This window comes from Zea mays, chromosome 10 (genome assembly GCF_902167145.1).
Source record: "Zea mays cultivar B73 chromosome 10, Zm-B73-REFERENCE-NAM-5.0, whole genome shotgun sequence".
Taxonomy (NCBI): Eukaryota; Viridiplantae; Streptophyta; class Magnoliopsida; order Poales; family Poaceae; genus Zea; species Zea mays.
Genome location: NC_050105.1, coordinates 127,530,250 through 127,553,161, shown reverse-complemented (window position 1 = coordinate 127,553,161; position 22,912 = coordinate 127,530,250). Strand labels below are relative to the sequence as shown.

The window sequence follows — 22,912 nt, the reverse complement described above, 5'->3', positions numbered from 1 at the left end:
CCACATCCGCGGAGCACGAGGGGTACGGCGGTGAGTCACCGGAGTTATCCCCAGGTGCATGGCTTTTACTTGGCGGCCTTATCGGGTCATCGTCGACGTGAATCACAACGGCGGTGGCGCGAATCACGGCGAAGACCGGTCGTCGGTGGTGAAGACAGCCGTGCTGGCGGTCTGATCCGGTGCAGACACTGTACCATAGGAAATGGTATTCAGTCGACTGACAGAGCAAGTTGGAGCCCAGTTTTCTCAAATTTTCATGTGAAACCTAAGCTAAGGTTCTGCAGCAAAGTTGTTGTCCATTATACCATCTTCATCTTTGTTACAGCAGCCATGGGCAAATTCTTGCTAGATTAGTCATAAACTGTTTCCAAAGATGATCCAATGTCACTGTCAGTCTGAAAATTCAGACCATAACAGCCTGACAGCCCAACTTTAGGCTCATTTATCTCAGAATTCTATATAGCAACTATGCTCACTCTCTTAAGCAAAGTTGTTCTCCTTTAAATGCTCTACAAATTTGGTGTGGTGACCTAATATGAATTCTCACTATTTTGAAAGCTACACAACCCCAAAGTTGGGTCTATAACCCTGATTTCAGACTTAGCATAGGAATCAAATGAGGTCCATTTTGCATTTAAGTCCAAAACTTAGGGTTTAGCTTTCAAGTCCACATATTTGTGAACCAATTGACTTCAAATACTTATTTGGCTTGGTTTTTGCACTTTAGTCCAAAAGTGGACTAATTTTGCACATAAGCCCCTAGGGTTTGGTTTTAGGGTTTTCCAGGGTTCCAATTAGGGTTTCTGGTATCCCAGGGGTATAAAAGTGATTCAAGTCTATTCTTAGGGTCATTTTATGACTTTTACCCTAAGGCTTTTAGGTTTTCTCAACTTGGGTTAAGTTTTACCCCTTTAATCCCTATTTAGGGTAAAGCTTCCTATCCAGGGTCCTATTTGCAAAACATTAAAACAATACAACTTGATTGAAATTTTTGCCTAGTGAATGCACTCTAGGTGTGTCACACATATGCAATGCCAATGCTTATGATGTCATGCTCAAGTTTTAGTTATAGTAACACCAGGGGTGTTACATCCTTCCCCCCATAAAAGAATCTCGTCCCGAGATTAAAAATCCTAGGGTAGGGAATGGTAAAGGAAACGCATCACATTTTTATTTCCTTAATTTTGGTACAAGGCAGGGGTGATGTGGGGGTTACTCCTTTATTACAACAATTATACAGACTTTATAATTTACATGAGGCTAAAAAGCCTGGGAAATTCTTATCTAAGAAGTCTTGGGTTTCCCATGTAGCCTCATCTTCCGAATGCTGGTTCCACTGTATCTTGTAGAACTTGAGAGTCTTTCTTCGGGTGACCCTGTCCTTTTGATCCAGAACTCGAATAGGATGTTCCGAGTACGTTAAATCTGGTTTCAGGACAACATCAGTCACTTCAACGGTTCGATCAGGAACCCGAAGACATTTCTTCAGTTGTGATACGTGGAACACATTATGCACAGCAGACAAGGTTTCGGGGAGTTGGAGTCGATACGCCACTGGCCCATATCTTTCCAGAATAAGAAAAGGACCAATATATCGTGGTGCAAGTTTTCCTTTAACTCCGAAACGCGATACGCCTTTCATTGGCGATACCTTCAGGTAGACATAGTCCCCTTCAAGAAAATATAAGGGCATTCGCCGTTTGTTTGCATAACTCTTTTGCCGTGCTTGAGCTTTCTTCATATTATGGATAATTCTCTGAACCTTTTCTTCAACCTCTTTCACCATATCAGGTCTAAAGAAGTATCTTTCTCCAGGTTCAGACCAATTTAGCAGAGTCCGACACCGTCGTCCATATAAAGCTTCAAAGGGTGCCATCTTGATACTTTCTTGGTAGCTATTATTATATGAAAACTCCGCTAAAGGTAAACATTCATCCCATTTTAATGAGAAATCCAGGACACATGCCCGCAGCATATCTTCAAGTATTTGGTTCACTCTCTCAGTTTGTCCACTGGTTTGAGGATGATAGGCCGAACTGTGGAGCAGTTTAGTACCCAGGAATTTATGAAGTTCTTCCCAGAATTTAGATACAAATTGTGGTCCACGATCCGACACTATAGTCTTTGGGATACCATGCAAACTGAGAATACGGGCGATGTACAACTCCGCATAGATATTGACGTGATATTTTACCTTGACCGGGAGAAAGTGGGCGATCTTTGTAAGTCGATCGATGATAACCCAGATGGAGTCAAAGCCTTTTGCGGTTCTGGGCAATCCCACAATGAAGTCCATGCTGATGTCTTCCCATTTCCAGGTTGGGATTGGCAAAGATTGTAATGGACCCGCAGTTTTCATGTGTATGGCCTTGACACGTCTGCAAGTGTCGCATTTAGCCACATAGCGTGCAATTTCAATCTTCATCTTAGTCCACCAGTAATGTTGTTTTAAGTCTTGATACATCTTAGTGCTTCCGGGATGAATAGAATAGCGACTAAGATGTGCTTCATCAAGAATTTGCTGGCGGAGCTCTTCGTTCTTTGGTACTACTATGCGGTTTTTGAACCATATCACACCTTGATCGTCTTCCTTGAAACACTTGGCTACTCCAGCCTTTATCTTCTCTCGAATGTGCTTCATACCCAGATTATCCTTTTGAGCATCAATTATCCTTTGCAAAATGATTGACTCAAGCTTTAACTGATTTAGAGTCCCTTGTTGGATGATCCCTAGGTTTAGCTTTTCCATTTCCTGACACAAAGTGTTCTTGGAGGTCCTCGCCATAAGACAGTGGCAGGAAGTCTTACGACTCAACGCATCTGCCACCACATTGGCCTTGCCTGGGTGATAATGGATCTCCAATTCATAGTCTTTGATGAGCTCAAGCCATCGTCTTTGTCTCATATTTAACTCTGACTGGGTGAAGATGTACTTCAGACTTTTATGATCTGTATATATGTGACAGATATTACCCAGCAGATAGTGACGCCAAATCTTTAGGGCATGAACCACAGCAGCTAGCTCCAGATCATGAGTTGGATAGTGCTCCTCATGTCGGCGTAACTGTCTCGAAGCATACGCGATCACTCGGCCCTCTTGCATCAGTACACAGCCGAGCCCACTGCCAGATGCATCACAATATACATCAAAAGGTTTAGTGATGTCCGGTTGAGCTAATACCGGAGCAGTGGTCAATAGTGTCTTCAGTTGCTCGAAGGCTTCATTGCACTTAGAAGACCAATTGAACTTAATGTCATTCTTCAATAAACTTGTGATTGGCTTCACAAGCTTAGAAAAATCTGGTATGAATCTGCGATAATACCCAGCTAGTCCAAGAAAACTCCGGACTTGGTGAACAGTTGTTGGGGGTTTCCACTCCAGAATATCTTTGACCTTGCTAGGATCTACCGCAATTCCTTTAGCTGATAACACGTGCCCCAAAAATTGAATTTCTTCCAGCCAGAATGCGCACTTACTGAACTTGGCATATAGCTGATGTTCCCTTAGGCGCGTCAATACAATCCGTAAATGCTGAGCATGGTCCTCTTCATTCTTAGAATATATCAAGATATCGTCGATGAAGACTACCACGAATTTGTCCAACTCGGGCATGAACACCGAGTTCATCAAGTAGGTGAAATGGGCAGGAGCATTTGTAAGCCCGAAAGACATTACCAAGTATTCAAACAATCCATATCGCGTAGTAAACGCGGTCTTCGGTATATCCTCGGTCCGAATACGGATTTGATGATAGCCCGACCTGAGATCAATTTTGGAAAATACCCTCGCCCCAGTCAGTTGATCAAATAAGATGTCGATCCTTGGAAGAGGGTACTTATTCTTGATAGTGACCTCATTCAGGGGTCGATAATCCACGCACATTCTCAAGGTTTGGTCCTTCTTCTTAACAAAAATGGCGGGACAACCCCACGGGGACGAGCTTGGCCGGATGAATCCCTTATTCAATAGATCTTGTAATTGAATCTTCAGTTCCGCCAACTCATTAGGGGGCATGCGGTACGATCTTCGGGAGATGGGAGCCGTACCGGGCTTTAACTCAATTACGAATTCTACATCTCTTTCAGGGGGCAGTCCAGGCAAATCTTCCGGAAATACATTTGGAAACTCACATACTACCGGAATGTTCTTGATCTCCGGTACAATGGCTTCATAGACTCTACCAGAAGCTTTGGCTGGATTGGTTGCGGGGAGAGTCAGAAGAATCTCTTCTTGGTTATAGCTCAACCTGACGGTTCTGAGTTCAGTGTTGAGGATTGCCTTGTATTGGGTTAACCAATTCATACCCAAGATTACATCTATATCCTGGCCTTTCAGAACAATCATGTTAACAGGAAAGTTCCGTCCGGCCATTGTTACTGGCACGCCATAGGCCACTTCTCTAGTATAAATGTGTCCCCCAGGTGAATAAATTTTAAATCCCTCCTTTGATTCATGGTATGCAATATGATGTTGTTCCACAAACTTCTTGCTAATAAATGTATGTGAAGCACCAGAATCAAAAAGAATAATTGCTGGGTGACTGGCCACGGGAAACGTACCCATCATCACCGGCTCTCCTTCCGGTGTAGTAGCCACTTGAGTGTAATATACACGCCCCGTTTTCTTCGTATTCTTCCCCATAGCATTTCCTTTAGGCTGAGAGGACTTCCCGGTTCCTTGCTGAGCATTGGATTGATTTTGCCTAGGATATGGGCAGTCTTTGATGAAGTGTCCTGACTTGCCGCAATTAAAGCACCCAGTTGAAGAACTAGGCAAGGCAGGGAATCGAGTGCCTGGGGCACCCGGCTGTTTTGGGGTAGTGGGGGCATTGTTGGGGCGGATAATGATAGGCTGTTTGAAGGGAAATGAAGGTGGACGAGAAAAAGTGCGATTTTGGTTTGAGGGTCGAATCACAAACTGTTGCTTCTTCGCCTGGCCCTGATTAGGCCTCTCACCACCGAATCCCTTATTCTTCCCAGAATTTGTATATTTGGCTTCAATAGATAAGGCTGTGCTGACAGCCTTTCCATACGTGAGATCTATGCATGTGGCCATTTTCCTTTGTAGCCGATCATTCAGTCCCCGCATAAAACAGTTCTTCTTCTTTAAATCCGTATTCACCTGGTCGATAGCATACTGCGACAGGTGGTTGAATTTGTTGAGATATTGAGTGACGGTATCTCCACCTTGTTGTAACTTCATAAATTCCTCTTGTTTCATATGCAGCACTCCTTCGGGGATGTAGTGTTCACGGAAGGCTGCTTTAAACTCATCCCAGGTGACTTGATGGTTGACAGGTTGGATAGCCACGAAGTTTCCCCACCAGGTACTGGCAGGACCACGGAGTTGTTGTGCGGCGAACAATGGTTTCTGCGTCTCTGAGCAACGGAGAAGACCAAACTTTTGCTCAATAACCCGAATCCACTCGTCAGCTTCTAGGGGATCTTCCGCTTTGACGAATAGGGGTGGACGAGTTTCAGAAAAGTCCAGATAAGTGGTCTCACGGGGACCCTGCGGATAACCTCTTCCCGCCTGCTACTGGAATTGTTGCTGACCCGCCATTTCCCTAAGGAAGCGGGTATTATCGGCGGTGGCATTCACCAAGGCGGCAATCGCCTCGGCTAACGTGGGAGGAACTGGAGGTGGGTTTGGGGTAACATCCCGTCCCCCAGAAGTTCCTGCTGCATCCTGTCCTCGAGTCCTGGTCGGCATCTGTGGCAAAAACATTTGAAGTAAACATAATGTGCCAGAGAAAACCTTCCATTTTACATTACTATAAAAAGTAATGATACAGACTCGATATTACATAACAGGATACAATACCCATTATACAAAGGTTCAACCTATTATACAACAGTACACCCTACAATACCCTACAATACACTACTTTTACTTCTATTACACCCTTATTCCTGCTTGCCATCAGTCTTGGCGGCCTCATCGTCAGGTGTGGGAGTCCAGACATCAACCAACCTCAAAGAAGGAGGGGGCTCAAAAGGTCTAACTCCCCACCCAGCGCACGTCCCGCCACTTGAGATGGTCCAGCTTCCGCCTCAGCAGGTTGTGCAGGCTCACTTGGGTGTAGTTGTGAGTATAGTATATGGACTTCCTCGTGCAACGTGTTGCAGTAAACCTGCAGGTTGTCAACAGTCGAGCTAAGTTCTTTAACTCGGGCCTGAGCCCTTGCTTCCTTAGCGCACATTAGCAAACGAGACTGTACGGCCCAGTCAAGTGCTAAGTCTCGATCAGCGAGTTGATCCTGCAAGTGTCGGATGTCCCTTCTCAGTTCGTTGATTCTATCACCGTCAGCGACCCAAGCATCAGTCCTATGTTGAAGCGCTGCTTGAAGTCGACTCACACGAGCTTCAAGGTCTCCGATGGGGTCGTTACTTCCACTGCTGCTCCTTTCATGTCGGGGAGCCAATTGATGCCGAGGCACCCCAATTGGTCCCGTAGACTTGCGTGCCGTTAGCCTGGTACGTGGCGGCATCTTTTCTAAGGGGGAAAATGTTATTAGTATAGTGCTTAGCATGATGCATGTATAATTACAGAATCAACCTTAGTCGATTCAACCTTCTATACGTTGCACTCTTCCTATCTGGTCTTTAAGATAGACTTCTTCAGAATACTTAGGTAAGAAGAGAAAAGAATTTCTAGGTAAGACTTTTGAAAATTCTTTTGAAGATGCCTCATAATATCTGCCAAGAAGGGCTACGCTCCGATACCAGCTGTGACGGAACCTCCCAAGTAATTAGGCCCACCTACAGTTGTCCTTGTCTCACAGACATCAGACAACCCTGTAGGTGCCCCTGAACTACTTGACAAGTTCGGTATCTTTCCTTACCTTACCAGGAACGTCTCACCCGTCTTGTAGACATTACAGAACATCAGAGATGAAGAAATGCGGAAGCGAATTACATAAACTTACATTTTATTTCAAAAGCAAGCTTGAGTTATTTTTATTACAGACCAGACTAAAAGTGAGTGCAGAGAAGTAATATTATACAAACCAGGGAGGCACAAACTCCTCCCGAGAAGCTAAAAGCAAAAGATCTTAAGTGGAGGACCGAGTCCTCCCGCACTTCAGTCCTGATTTTCTTCTTTTGGAACCACCTTGGCACAGAAGCAGCAAAAGTCTGCTACTTCCTCACCTAAAAACAACGAAGGGATAAACCCTGAGTATGGAATACTCAGCAAGTCTTACCCGACTAAAGAAAAGACTCTCAAGGGTATGCTGGTTATGTGGGAGTCAAGGTAAGGCTTTTCAATATTCAAAGACTCTGTTTTGCAGAAATGCTTACTAAAGTGGATCCTTAAAAATCCAATTTTATTTGTCAAGTTAGGTAAAATTACCTGCACTAGAGTTCTTTCTACCCTAGTTCAATCACTGGTCCTGCACTAGCCAATTTCTTAACAAGAGCCCATCGTCTTTAGTGGAATGCTACGTGTAGGGTAGTGACCAAGTCTTCATGACCGCGAAGGTACGGCGATCCGAATCGATTGTACTCAGCTGAGGATCTCCAATCACATGACATATGTAGCACTTAACCCTTGCATATGTCAACCCGCCACCGGGGTTCTTAAGACCGGATCAGGTTCACGCAGACCGAGAGCACAGATACACCACCGTCCAGCCTCTTGCCACGGAGGGTACACGCTACTCCCGCCACCGCTCCACGCCCATCTCGTGTTGTCTTATTCCGGCCTTAGTCTGCCCGAGGCAAGGCTTACCCATGACGAGGCATGTGACCAGCTAAAGGGTCCTCGATCAACAAGCCTACATCGAGACGGTCCTTAATCGACTCAGACGGAGACACTACACCGAGACTCTCTTCTCGTGCAAGTCACCCGCCCGGTCTCAGCTTAATCATTTCACCCCAAAAACTTGGTACCTAGCAGAGGTACATCTTTTCCGATGTTGAATCCATCACGGCCGTGATGGATCCACCATCAAGTTTTATTTTCAAAACAACCCTCCCACTTTGCCAAACATCTTTTGTAAAACAAATCCTTTGTTTTTCTAAAGCAATGCTAAGCAAAGTAAAACCTTTTTGTAAAAACAGGATTTCAAGGAGGGTAATCAAGATCAAGGGAGGTAATGCAGGAATTGTTTAATCAATCAACTCCTATCACCTAATGCAGCAATCAAGTGAGAAAGATTGTAAAAACATCAAGGGAGGTGGCAAATGCACCGGGGCTTGCCTTCGTTCACAGGTGAATCAGGCTCAGATCCACAGATGTCAAAGTAGAAATGATTCCCGGCCTGAGACTCCGAAGGTGGTGGTGTCCTGTCTTCGGGGACTTCTACCTCTTCTTCACGTTCTAATCATAACCATACATAAGTATAAGAATGGATGCCATGGGATGCTCATGAGGATGCAAAGATAACATAAACTTATTATTTATGTCTTGAATACAACTTGCCTTCACGGAGTTCCGGGAACTTAGGGTTTCCGGAGTCGGTAAAGGAGTTCATAGGGCAGGGGGGTGTTTTGGGGTTTGGTGATCAAACAAGGTCCAAATCAATTCAAACTCTACCCAAGGTTTCTAAATAGTGTATAACACTCATAAAAATTTTGGGCATTTTAGGACTTACCAATTATTTTCTAAAAATCTATAACCAAGACTTTTAACTACTTTAAATACCTTAAAATTTCTTATTTTCACTAAAAATCACAAAACTTATTTTTATTAAATACTATGGAAAATAACAAACCTAGGAAAATTAGTTTCACAATTTTATCATTTTTCTACATTTTTCTATAATTGTTTTGGCTCTGCTGTAAAAGAAAAAGGAAAATGTTCCAACAGTGATGGGCCAGATTCAGCCCAGCGGCCCAGTACCAGGGAGGAAAAGCGCCCGCGCTGGCAGACTTGCGCAGAGGCCCTTGGGGTTTTAACTAACTGCGTACGGGTTCTCTCACTATTTAACAGAGTCACTGACACTTTGCAAGAAAGCCCCTCGAGTTCTATTCCTTTACGTTTCACAGTCCCCGACGGCGTGGAGCACGGTCGAGCTCCGGCGAGCTGTCTGCGCCGGCCGATTGGGGCAAGGACTGACGTCCTTCTTCGGTCGAAACCGAATTCACACCCCAGTCAACGATTCCCCTAAGTTAATTGCATAATTGGTGGATTAATTTGGTCTGGCCACGGAGAGCGCGTGGATGGACCAAAGATCCATGTGTTCCCGACGGTCAGGGGACTTCTAGCTCAATTGGACGGTTCGGTAAGCATCACAGACACGGGGAGAAGCTTAAACGAAGCAAAGGGAGGGTTGGACTGACCGGAAAAAGGGCTGACGACGGTGAAGCTTGTTTCACGGTGGCGGAAAGAGATTTGGGGGAAAACGCGAATTCGAGCTCACTGGTGGATGATTGTGGCTGATTAGCGGTGGCTAGTTAGCTGACGACCTCACGGAGCTAGTCACGGTCTCAATTTATAGGAGGGTAAGACGGTGGCCGTGAATTTTTAGGAGGACGCGCGGCGGCCGGAGGTGGAAGAAAGTACTGGCGCAATGAATTCGTGGCTTCTACCGTGGCGGTCATTCCGGCGATCAACAGAGAGTCACTAAGGCTTACGGCGGTGCGGTGGAGGTACTCAGGCACGTGGCACAAGGCCGGAAGGCGGCTCTCGTCGGTGAACTTATCCTCCACATCCGCGGAGCACGAGGGGTACGGCGGTGAGTCACCGGAGTTATCCCCAGGTGCATGGCTTTTACTTGGCGGCCTTATCGGGTCATCGTCGACGTGAATCACAACGGCGGTGGCGCGAATCACGGCGAAGACCGGTCGTCGGCGGTGAAGACATCCGCGCTGGCGGTCTGATCCGGTGCAGACACTGTACCATAGGAAATGGTATTCAGTCGACTGACAGAGCAAGTTGGAGCCCAGTTTTCTCAAATTTTCATGTGAAACCTAAGCTAAGGTTCTGCAGCAAAGTTGTTGTCCATTATACCATCTTCATCTTTGTTACAGCAGCCATGGGCAAATTCTTGCTAGATTAGTCATAAACTGTTTCCAAAGATGATCCAATGTCACTGTCAGTCTGAAAATTCAGACCATAACAGCCTGACAGCCCAACTTTAGGCTCATTTATCTCAGAATTCTATATAGCAACTATGCTCACTCTCTTAAGCAAAGTTGTTCTCCTTTAAATGCTCTACAAATTTGGTGTGGTGACCTAATATGAATTCTCACTATTTTGAAAGCTACACAGCCCCAAAGTTGGGTCTATAACCCTGATTTCAGACTTAGCATAGGAATCAAATGAGGTCCATTTTGCATTTAAGTCCAAAACTTAGGGTTTAGCTTTCAAGTCCACATATTTGTGAACCAATTGACTTCAAATACTTATTTGGCTTGGTTTTTGCACTTTAGTCCAAAAGTGGACTAATTTTGCACATAAGCCCCTAGGGTTTGGTTTTAGGGTTTTCCAGGGTTCCAATTAGGGTTTCTGGTATCCCAGGGGTATAAAAGTGATTCAAGTCTATTCTTAGGGTCATTTTATGACTTTTACCCTAAGGCTTTTAGGTTTTCTCAACTTGGGTTAAGTTTTACCCCTTTAATCCCTATTTAGGGTAAAGCTTCCTATCCAGGGTCCTATTTGCAAAACATTAAAACAATACAACTTGATTGAAATTTTTGCCTAGTGAATGCACTCTAGGTGTGTCACACATATGCAATGCCAATGCTTATGATGTCATGCTCAAGTTTTAGTTATAGTAACACCAGGGGTGTTACAATTTCCTTCATAAATATAGAATCCCTCCAACAGTCATGTAGCTAAACACATTAGAACTAGTTTATGATATATACTGATACAAATTATACTACACGGTGTAGGTATTTATGCAATTCGATACAGTACATAAAAAATCTGGCATGTTGTTCACTGGTGGACGCATCTTCGGGTTGGAGCGTAAAAAGTTTAAGTTTTGAGCATAAGATCCCTCAATTATAAGCATAAATACTGAGCCAATGTGAGAGGTTGATAGCTCTAGTAGGTTGTTATTATGATCCTATTTTATGGTAGATCCGAAAAACATGGCAGTCGCATGCATGCGGTTTCTATTTTTTATACAGATCCAAAAATTATGGCAAAATGCATGCATGAGTCAAACACGTTCCCTTGCATGCGCGTAAATTTAGGAAAGATATGTGTGACAGTTTCTATTTAAGTGTTTTATTTCCTCTATAAATTTAGGATCGCTGCAACAGTCATGCAACTAGACTCGTAATGACCATTTTATGATATATACTGATACTAAATATGCTACACTGAGTAGATAATTATGCAATTCAGTATGCTGCGTAAAAATATGTTACCAGCTGCATGCACACGAATTTATGATGGAAAGAATATGCAATGAAAGGAAATGAATTGCATGCATAGAAACAAAAAATCGCATTTAATGATTTATTTACTTCATAAATATAGGATCCCTCCAACAGCCATGCAGCTAAACGCATTAGAACTAGTTTATGATATATACCGAAACAAATTATACTACACAGTGTAGGTATTTATGCAATTCCTTACACTGCGTAAAAAATCTGGCATGTTGTTCACTGGTGGACGCATCTCCGGGTGGAGCGTAAAAACCTTAAGTTTTGAGCATAAAATCCCTCAATTATAAGCGTAAATACCGAGTCAATGTGAGAGGTTAATAGGTCTAGTATGTTGTTATTACGATCCTATTTTTATGACAGATCCGAAAAACATGACAGTCACATGCATGCGATTTCTATTTTTATACAGATCCAAAAATTATGGTAAACTCATGGAAGTTTCCATTGCATGCACGCAAATTACGAACATCATAAATTAAGTAATTGCCTTTCCAATGTGCATACAGTAAACTGATATACGAACTCTGTGTTTAAGCATAAAATCGTGCAGTTTTTAGCGTAAATAATACATATGGTAGGCATAAAACACAATAATCGAAAAGAAAACTGCACCGGATCGGAGATTCCGTGACGCCGCTCGCTCGAACATCGCCCCTTATGCGTTGGCGTCGCTACTCGCACGTCGACGGGCGTCGCTTGCTCGACGGCCTTGGAAGTGCCGCCTCCTCGGGGCCTCGGGGACGCCGCCGCTTGACCACACAAGGGCCCCGCTGTCGCTCGCTCTCTGGATCGGGGAGCCGCCGCCACCGACCTGGGAACCGCCGTCACTACTCCGGATCGAGGAACCTCCGCCACCGCACGTCGAGGTCATGGAGTTGCGGCCACCGGCTGGGGGTCCACCGCCGCGCACGCTCTGGGGCAACCGTCGTCGTCGCACGCGGCGTCGCTAATGAATCAGGGTGGAGCGTAAAAAATTGAACCCTAGCACTTCGGATCCTATTTTATAGACGTACGGATGTGGTCCGGCTCGACCGGATTGCACCGTCCGACCTGAGCTTCCTATAGTTATTGGAAGCCCAGAGCTCTTAATCTCTACTACACAAGGCTGGAGCGAGGGCGTCCACCACCCTCACCGTGCCCCTGCTCCAGCCCCGCCCGCGCCGTCTTCCTCCCTACAATCCTGCCCGCGCCGTCCCTCAATCCCCCCCGCAAGCGCCGTCGCTTCCCTCAATCCCGCCCCCGCAACCGACTTCACCGTGGCACCGCTCCCGTCGCGTGCCCCCGCACCCGTCCTCGCGATGCCCGCCCCTGCGCCCGCCCCGTCCCCGTGACGCACGCCACGGTGACCCCATCCGTGCGTGATGCTCGCGGCCGTCGCCTCCTCTTCCACACGACGCGACCAAGGCTCGCCTTCCTCTCCTCGCCGCCAGACATGCCCTCGATCTCCACCGTCTCCACTCACTCCCGCTTCGTCTTCCTTTCTGCCCTCAATCACTCTTGTTTGCTCCCCGCCTCCGTGATTCCCGCCTCCGTCCTGTCTCCAGCGCGCACGCCGCCTCCTTCCCAAGAATGCCTGGCGACACCACGCCCTCACCTCCCCTCCATGCACCCACCGTACCCTGCGCACAATCCTCTTCATCGCGCCCGCGCTTGGATGCCCGATTTGGCAATGCGCGCACCTCGACAGCCGAATCCCCGCCGCCCTGACGCCGATCTCCAACGATCTCGGAGCCTCGGCGCTGCTCCCCTCGCCTCGCTCCCTTTCCTCACGGTCTCCGCCCTAATCCTCTCCCTCCTGGCCTCTCTCTCTCCCGACTGCCTGGCCGCCTCCCTCCCTGTCCGCGCCACATATGCTCTGACGCACCAACGATGAGGGGAGCGCCACCCGTCCGTCGAGGATTGGGATCTCCCTCGCCCACCCGACGGCAGTAAACCTCAAGGTGAAACATTATACCAGTAATGCATTGCACCCATATGGTGTAAATTCATCCTTAGATGTTATTGGCTAATACAGTACTCTTATGTCGTTTCTTGGTCCAGGACAAGTGGAGAAACCTGCTGAAAGGTTACCAGGTCAGAATCCCATCTGATAAAAAAATGGGGGTCTTGTTTCTTTTACCTTGTAATACTAACTGCTAGGTGTAACATTTCTTGAACTCAATCTAGGAAAACTCATAGAAAAGTACGCTGCTGTATCTTGAGCCATCATTGGTTGAAAAGATCAGGAACCTGGCAGCAAAACAGCCATACCCATATAGAAGGCACAAATAGGAACTGCGACTTTAATCCTTCTATAGACCCTACAGGACATCACGTTTTACCTATCGTAGAAACTTGTAGCTGGCTTATGAGGAAAACAACTTGTAGCTCGCTTAACCCTGTTTTCCTTGCCCATCAGTTGGTAGAAGTAAACATTACCAGAGTTCCCGTCTCTCTCTCTCGGTGTGTGCTAGGTTCTGCTCGTAGAATCTTGGAATATTTGAACCACTCTGAATATCAAATGCTTCATGGCAGTTATTGCAGTTGAAGGCTTGCAGATACTACTGCCCAGAAAGTAAAAAAATGCAGTAAGATCATCTTCAAAGATATTGAACGGGGCGCCAACTGGCCAGGGCCAGTTTGGAAAGGAATCCAGTAGTAGGACGTGAATCTTCTTTTTCAGTTTTGTCTTCTTCTTATGGCTTTTTGGAAAGGTTACAGCTCTTTTTTTAATGTATCGAACTCCCAACTGAACAACTTAGAACTCTGAAGTGTCTGCGTGTGCTGTATTGTTTTACAGCTTACGTCTGTGTATGCAGTGTGCAACCAAAGTTCATAATCCGACCAAGTTTGTGATGTGACATTGTTCTACATACCGGCCCTCGATCTGCTTCAAAATGCTCATATATTTGTCTATGCAGTTGTTTCGCTCACATTTCTGAATAAATGTCCAGTGGTTTCTGTGAGCGCTGAACACCGAAATATTCAGACAGCAAACGTGAGTTGTCCATCGATCATTTACGGAGCACGCATTTGACGACTGGATATCATGAGGACATCTGGATTCAGTCTTATACCCGTTACAAGGGCAAACGAAAGCCTGAACAGTCGGTGAAAGCATGATTTCTTTTTAATCCTGACGATCCAAGCAACAACTTTGATTGCAGGCACAGCTCTGGGTCTGGGGCCAAGACTGGGGATGCTCAAAAATGCCAAATTCACAGAGTGGCAGACAAATGCAGCTCGCTTTCCAGGCGTTGGCTCAGAGCCCATGGTATGCAACTTCTTCAGGGCCTCTTTGCCGCACTGCACACACTGGCTGGCTGCATCAGGTATGGCCACTCCACCGCTGCCAGACTGCCTGCCACTTTGCTCCGGTCGCAGTCTCCTTCCTCCTTTTCAGATGATCACTTATCAGTCCATCGGGGACGGACTGGGCCTAGGCGTCGCCACCACCGCTCCGTGCGTGTGGTGTTTGGGCTCCTGGTCCATTTCAGTCGCTCAGTGGGTACTCTGGGCCAGTGACAAGAAAATTCCGTGTTTCGGGTTTTCTCATTCGAGCCGCCTACAATTCTACGATACTTTTTTTCTCCCACGTCGCGTTTGTTAGAAGCCTAACGAAGCCTAAAGAAGGTTAGTAGCTGCTTTGACGTATAGTATATTCCACATCCGATTTTCCTGTTGCAGGGGAGATTTGTGATGGTCTAAAAACGAAAAGTAGGGGAAAGGGGGAAAAGGGGACGGATGCTGTCTGGTAGAGTTGTTACTTGCTGCCACTGTCAGGTGATCCAAGAGTATTAGCAGACCTGTTTTGCTTTGGCGAATTCACTTATAACATGCTCCCGGCATGCGAGAAGTAACAACTGATTTTGAGTTTCGAGTTGAAATCTGAGAAGGAAAATGCAGAGATCAGGTATCCGTACCGGTTCACTCAAGCCCCATCTGCTATAGAACAGAATGTGTTCTTCGTTCTTTACTTATGTTGCTTTATATTCTTTTCAATGGTCGCTTATATTGGCTTTATAATTTCCATCATACCTGTAGATTGTCTGACCCTCTGCAATACCAATCAATTGTTGACGCTGAGTGGAACATTATTTATGATAAACTGGATAAATGTGTGAAAAGTGGAGCAAAGATAGTTCTGTCTCGGCTAGCTATTGGTGATCTTGCAACACAGGTAGTCCGATGTTCTTGTCTAACTGAATGCTTTTCTGTGATGTACTTCTGCAGCCTATCTCAGATAATTTGGGTCTATACAGTATTTTGCAGATCGAGACATTTTATGTGCTCGCCGTGTCACTGAAGAAGATTTGCAACGTGTTGCTACAGCAACTGGTGGAACTGTTCAAACTTCTGTAAATAATGTCGTCGATGATGTAAGCGTGTATTTGCTTGTGTTCTGTTGAATTGTCAATTTTTGATAGATTGTTAACTGGAAATTTAGGATTCATGTCAGCTACTTGATGCTGAGTTCAAGCTGATATTTTCTCCTTTTTTCCATAAAGGTACTCGGGTCCTGTGAGGTATTCGAGGAAAAGCAAGTAGGCAATGAAAGGTTCAATATATTTAGTGGTTGCCCTTCTGGCCAGACAATGACTATTGTTCTCCGTGGTGGTGCAGACCAGGTCTTCTATTGATAAACTTATGTTAGCCATTATCTATTTTAAGATGTTACAGATGTTCTTATATTTCTTTGATTCTGTAGACATCTTTATTACATTATTTTTAGCCTTTTTTCTTCTCGTTAGCATAAAAGTGGTCCTACTTCTTAGTTTATTTTACAAAGCTGTTCCAACTTTAATTATGCGCAGTGCTACTGAATCATCCATGGTGTCGACAGTTTTTGGTTATTGCCGCTTCCAAAGGTTTCCAACAAGAACAAATTGGTTTTATGTGGTGCATGAATATTTAATAATTGGAAGCGGTTTCTCTTGGTTAACTTGTTCTGCTACAACTATTATCATGACATCCTTAAACTGACACAAAACTATTATTCATTGTTGGTTGTGCATATAACTTGAGTCTGAGTTGTTGTCTTTCCTTAGTGCATTTTCCAGTGGAAATAGCTGGGCAGTGGAAATTGCTCCATCTGTCAATGGGGAGAACATTAGTTTACTGATGCTGGGCAGTGGCAACATTACATAACATACATGCACGAGGAAATGCAGAGAAAGTAGTTTACTGATGCCGCCCATTCTGCCCGTCATAAACGATTACATCTGTTTCCGAGGTGTATGTAAATGCAATGTTGTGGATCTGAGTTCTAAAAACTGGGGAATATGAAAGGTTTGATCAAGCCATTGGGTGTGTCATCAGCTTCTTTCTTTCTTTTTTCCCCCTTACAACTGGTTGTGCTCAGCTGGGTTTCTTCAAGGTACAGTTATATCTTATATGTTAAGATTCAGACGACAAAAAAAGGAGTGCATGGAATGTTTCAGATAATTAACATAACAGCTAAATGAAGATCACTAGCCCTTGGGTTCCAATACTGTTAGCAAAAGAGTGAGCAATTCATGGAAGCTCAGAGTGAAAACGAACACCACTGTCTGAACTGGCGCCGTTTTGACAGACTTGCGACGTACTGTAAGTGATAAAAAAGGTGTGTGTTTGGACTTCGGAGTATACAATTGACCATTAGCAAAGGTGATTTGCGTTGACTCTCTACGAAACTAACATCGATAGACTAGCTAGCTAACAACATTTTCAAGTCCAGTAAAAACCATACCTGTCTTTAGCTACAGACGACTACCAGTCTACCAAGCATGAGGCCTCGTACAGTCTGCATGCCTGATCCGTGCCTTCTACCAGATACGAGATCCTGAACTGATCAATAGCACTAACTGCTCACGAAGTACGATTCAAACAACCAATGACCCTGTACCTACGCTGCACAACGACCAATTACCTGCATATACCAATCCTATTCGGCGCACCAAACACTCCGCCCAAATCTCGTTTTTTCCGTGGCGACCTGGCCCATGTCATCATGCATGCCGCAGTGGAAACAGCTCCATCTGTCAATGGGGAGAACGAATCTCCAAGGATAATCTGTCGATGGTTTGCTCTGAAACATTCCATATAAGAACGAAATTTTGACAAGCTCCATCTTATATGTACTGTCGACAGGAATGCCAATTTTGACAAGCTCCATCTTATATGTACTGTCGACAGGAATTCCGAGTCTAGGCTCAAGTACATCTGCCATGGCGGCACGCTCGGCACGAGGATGGTTCGGGCAGACGCCGCGGCCATCAACTTGGACCGGAGGCTCCACCAACTTCTCAATGAGCATGAGGAGTCCGAGAGTCGTGCCGACCATGCGACAGCAATCCCTGTGCAGGAATGGGGGCAGAGGAGGTACTCGGTGGTGACCGTGAGGTGCCGTGATCGCCCTAAGCTGCTCTCGCCCCCGTCGATGCGTCGTGGTAGTTGTCATCCTCTCCCCTCACCCACTCACTACCACCACTTCGGCTGATTCGGGTCGTCCGCCCGCCTGAAGGTAGGCACGCACGCGGAAGCCTCCAACACACGCAACCCGGCGGTGCTCCCCCTTCATTGGGCCTGGCTTCAGCGTCGGCGTCTACTCTCTACTAGGACTAGGATCGCGTACACCAAAAGTCGAGCCCCGCCATGCGCGCACGTCAGAGTCGCACCAACCTCCGTCCCGCTAGACCTGCTTCTGCTGGGCTCGCCCAGCCTCAAGGTGCTCATCCTCCCCAACAAACAACGGGGTGTCCGTGGAGATCTCTATCGGCTTCGCAGCCTCCCGGCTGCTCCACATCGACCTCGCGTGGAACGTGCTCGCTGGTATGCTCCCGCTGTTGCCACCCACGCTACGGTACTTGTCAGTCGCTGGCGACACGATGGAGGGCACACTGGAGGGGCCTTCTGCTCTGGTGAAGCTAGAGATGGTGACTATGCCAGTTCGCCCCTACCTCCCGACCAGGCGTTCCTGGACCTGTCCATGAATGACTTAATTTTAATAGATTAGATATCATTCATTTTTCTCAACTTCGAGAGAACCATTGGCTTTCGTTGCGATCTAATACAGCAAAACACCTCATTCCTATACAGTTTTCTTGGTTCAAAATTTGGGCATTCAGAATGCATTATGGTGATGTTCGTAGACCCTGAATACATTTGTTGTTGTATTTCACAGGAAAAGAATGAAGTAATACAAAAGCAACTTGAAACCCTTTCATTACTCGACAAAAGAAAGGCTACAACAGTACAACGCCAAAGCTGGTGACTGATAAGGTTCCCAGTGTATCGGGTGCACCTCTAAGCTCTGGTCAAATGATTGTTGTTGTACAGCAGCAAACACCAGATTACGTGGCTTTTTTCTTATTTTTGTTGATTAAACTACATGGCTTCTTCTTATTTTTGTTGCTAAAGAAAAGTAAAAGAAAAGGTTACTTTGCACAGGGACATGTTCCAAGTTTTTCTATGTCTTGGGTAAGCAAGTGATTTGGAAATGTTTATACATGACAGGTGTTGCATGTCTGTAATAGCAAACTCTGGTTATTGTTCTATTGTTTTCTGTCAGAAATTTTGCTTTGAAATTGAACTTCGTTAAGTGGAAGTATAATTTACTCATCTCGAGGGAATGAAACATGTTTGGTTGATTGTCGTTATAGCTAGCCACTTAGCCTCTCTGATAATATTCTTAGATGTACTTCTATATATGCTGCAGGACATTGAGAGTGATGATGAGGACCTTGATGATGAGGTTGATGATGGAGCTGAGGATGAGGACCTTTGCTTATATTATACCGAATCCTTCTACAAGGAATGGGAATTCATGTAGGCAAACTTGCTCTATACACTGCTCTTGGAGGATTTGATCCATCGGTTGTAAGCGTTCATCATCCTTTAGTTTATTGCCTTCTGAATTGTACTGATTTGAAAATATGAATGTTTGCAGGGCCAACATCAGTGGTCCTTGCAGGTTTATTAGCAACACTCAAGATGGTTCGTGGTACCCTGACAGAGCAGACTTATTTGTTCCTTAGTGCTGGGGAGGTTAGTTAAAACATCTTTCTTGCTGAAAAAGAAGTGTGTTCAGTGTCCATGCATTGATTTGAAGATGTTTCTGTTCAACGGAAATAATTATGTCTATATTTTCTTTTAGAGATTTCAAAATTAATTTTGTCTGCATTGATCAGATAAAATGCTTCTGTAATTTGGCTCAGTCGTATCTGATGTACTTATGTATAAACAGTGACACAAGGCATACAGAAATACAGTACCTACCCCTAGGCATTGGTCTCAAAAGTGGAAGTTCTTGCAGGTTTGTGTCTTTCAACTCATCAATTTAGTTTAATTATGGGCGCTTTATATTTGCTAGAAGCAGTTAGTAACTTAGTAGACATTACATATTATGTTTGCATTCTCTTCTCGAAAGAGTCATTGAGGGTGTGGGCGTGTGGGAGTGCAATGTCAATATGGTTTCATACCTCTTATACAAATACCCAAATCTTGTAGGGATGGTTATAACAACTAGGATGAAAAAGTCTTTAGCCTCCTCATCTCGTGTTGATGATGTAGAAGTTAGTTTGGTGCGTATGTGTTGAGTTGCTCGTTGGGGTAACATGATTTACTCTGTTGAGGAGGTGATTCGCCTGACACAGTTGTCGTGGATGAGAATGGGGATCGCATTCTAGATTGGAGGAGAAGAAGAAACATATATGTTACACCAAATTGTTGGTTGCTACATATTGTGTTGTTGTGATTGGTGAGTTTCTCATTTAAGCTTTCTTGGCCTGCAGCTAGAGGTGTCTGCCATCTGCTCACTATTCAGCATGGTGTTACCAGCTCGCTAAAGAGTGTTGGGTTTCAAGTTAAGGAGGATCCGGGACATATCTCCAGGCGCCTGCAGGTGCATGGATGAAATAATCAATGGATTATTTTTGTTGGAAGGAGATCAGAAATGGTTAGGATCCAAAACTTTGGTAACCACTACTTCATCCATAAATCCTTTTAGTCAAATAAAAAATCTGTGACTTGTCAGCTATGAGTTTTAGTTTCTTATGGCTCCGTGAACTGAACTAGAGTTTTTTCACAAGAATTCTAATATTCTCGTTGAAATAGTTGTACATAAGTTATTGTAGTATTATATGTTTCCGTTGCAACGCACGGGCACTCACCTAGTGTGTGTGTGTGTGTGTGTGTGTATATATATATATATATATATATATATATATATATATATATATATATATATATATATATATATATATATATATATATATATATATATATATATATGGCATGCGTTGATTAGTATCTATCTCTTTCAGGACCTTTCAAGGTCAATGGAGTCCCAATCTACCGTGTGAATTAGACTTACGTCATTGCAACCTTCATGAAGGTTGATATCTCTGGTGTTAATGTAGAGAAGTTTGATGACAAGTACTTTGTAAGGGAGAAGAAGAAGGCAACGAAGACTGGGGGTGAACTTTTATACACAGGTGGTGTGTGTTTATACATAACTTAGATCTTGTTTTTAGTAACCTAACATTCCTTAACTTAAAAGGGACCTACGTGTACCTTTCAAGCAACCAAGGACCTGCCACAGCTCAAGAAGGACGACCAGAAGGCGGTGGACGCTAAGCTGATCAAAGCTATTGAGGTTGTGCCGGATCTGAAAACCTACCTTGGTGCATGGTTCTCTCTCAGGGACGACAACAAGCCCATGAGATTGTTTTCTATATTTGCCTGATCTATCGTAGGGTGCTCTTTGAAGGAAGGAGTGTCGGTGTTTCGACCCGGGGGGGGGGGGGGGGGGTCCCTGGACCGACGAGTAAATTGTCGCTGCGTGTCCCAGCCTAGATGGGTCGGCGCGAGACCGAACACAAAGGGGGGAGAAACAGCAAGGGGAAATCGTGGCCTTCGTGTTGTCCTGCGCCCAGGGCGGATGCGCTTGCAGTAGGGGGTTACAAGCGTTCGCGTGGGAGAGAGAGAGAGAGAGAGCCTTGTGCGTCGGCCCGTTCTCCCGTGCGGCCAACCTCTTCGTACGAGCGCCCTGGACCTTCCTTTTATAGGCGTAAGGAGAGGGCCCAGGTGTACAATGGGGGGTGTAGCAATGTGCTAACGTGTCTAGCAAAGGGGAGCCAGAGCCCTATGTACATGCCGTCGTGGCTGTCGGAGAGGTTTTGGCGCCCTGTTCATGTGATGTCGTGGCCGTCGGAGGAGCGCTTGAGCCCCGTGGAAGTACAGCTGTCGGGGCTGTTGGATCCTTGCTGACGTCTCCTTGCTTCCGTAAGGGGCTGAGAGCCGTCGTCGTCATGGAGCACACGGGGTGCCATCATTACTTGTTTACCGGGGCGAGCCGGATGGGACGCCGGTCTTGTTCCCCGTAGCCTGAGCTAGCTAGGGGTAGGGTAATGATGCCCCCCTGTGACGTGGTCGGTCCGAGCCCGGGGTCGGGCGAGGCGGAGGCTCCTCCGAGGTCGAGGTCGAGTCTGGGCCCGGGGGTCGGGCGAGGCGGAGACCGTCTTCCGAGGTCGAGGCTGAGTCCGAGCCCTGGGGTCGGGCGAGGCGGAGACCGCCTTCCGGAGTCGAGACTGAGTCCGAGCCCTAGGGTCGGGCGAGGCGGAGACCGTCTTCCGAGGTCGAGGTTGAGTCCGAGCCCTGTGGTCGGGCGAGGTGGAGTCCGTCTTCCGAGGTCGAGGTTGAGTCCGAGCCCTATGGTCGGGCGAGGCGGAGTCCGTCTTTCGAGGTCGAGGTGGAGTCCGAGCCCTGGGGTCGGGCGAGGTGGAGCTTCCTATGGCGCCTGAGGCCAGTCTTGGTGGCTGTCAGCCTCACCCTGATGGCTGGCACAGCAGTCAGAGCAGGGCAGGCGACGCTGTTTTCCTGTCAGGTCAGCCAGTGGAGGGGTGAAGTGACTGCGGTCACTTCGGCCTTGTCGTCTGAGGAGCGCGCGTCAGGATAAGGTGTCAGGCGATCCTTGCATTGAATGCTCCTGCGATACGGTCGGTTGGTGTAGCGATCCGGCCAAGGTTGCTTCTCCGCGAAGCCTGCCCGAGCTGGGCCTCGGGCGAGTCGAAGGTGCGTCCGTTGCTTGAGTGGACCCTCGGGCGAGACGTGAATCCTCCCGGGTCGGCTGCCTTTGCCCGAGGCTGGGCTCGGGTGAGGCGAGATCGTGTCCCTTGAGTGGACGGAGCCTTGACCTGAATCGCGCCCATCAGGCCTTTGCAGCTTTGTGTTGATGGGGTTTACCAGCTGAGATTAGGAGTCTTGGGGGTACCCCTAATTATGGTCCCCGACAGTAGCCCCCAAGCCTCGAAGGGAGTGTTGGTACTCGCTTGGAGGCTTTTGTCGCACTCTTTTGCAAGGGGATCGACCTTTCTCGGTTGCGTTTCGTTCCGGTGGGTGCGCGCGAGCGCACCCGCCGGGTGTAGCCCCCGAGGCCTCGGAGGAGTGGCTTGACTCCTTCGAGGTCTTAGCGCGTTTCGTGATGCTTCGGCCGGTCTGGTTGTTCCCTCATGCGAACTGGCCGTTGCTCGGGTGCATAGTCAGGTTCCAAGTTCTCGGGCTGGTATGTTGACGCTGTCAACGGTTTGGCCGGAGCCGGGTTTGC

The 22,912-nt window shown here is 46.3% G+C and overlaps 1 long non-coding RNA gene and 1 pseudogene across 1 annotated transcript; both read left to right on the top strand.

Annotated features, from left to right (window-relative positions):
* LOC103642806 (60S ribosomal protein L6-like) overlaps nucleotides 1-21,052 on the top strand; it is a 51,897-nt pseudogene extending 30,845 nt beyond the window's left edge.
* Nucleotides 14,995-19,621, top strand: LOC103641759 (uncharacterized). Its single transcript, XR_560488.3, has 5 exons — nucleotides 14,995-15,241; nucleotides 15,373-15,508; nucleotides 15,591-15,707; nucleotides 15,837-19,353; nucleotides 19,553-19,621. It is a non-coding gene; the product is annotated as an uncharacterized lncRNA (long non-coding RNA).
* Nucleotides 21,053-22,912: the final 1,860 nt, after the last annotated feature.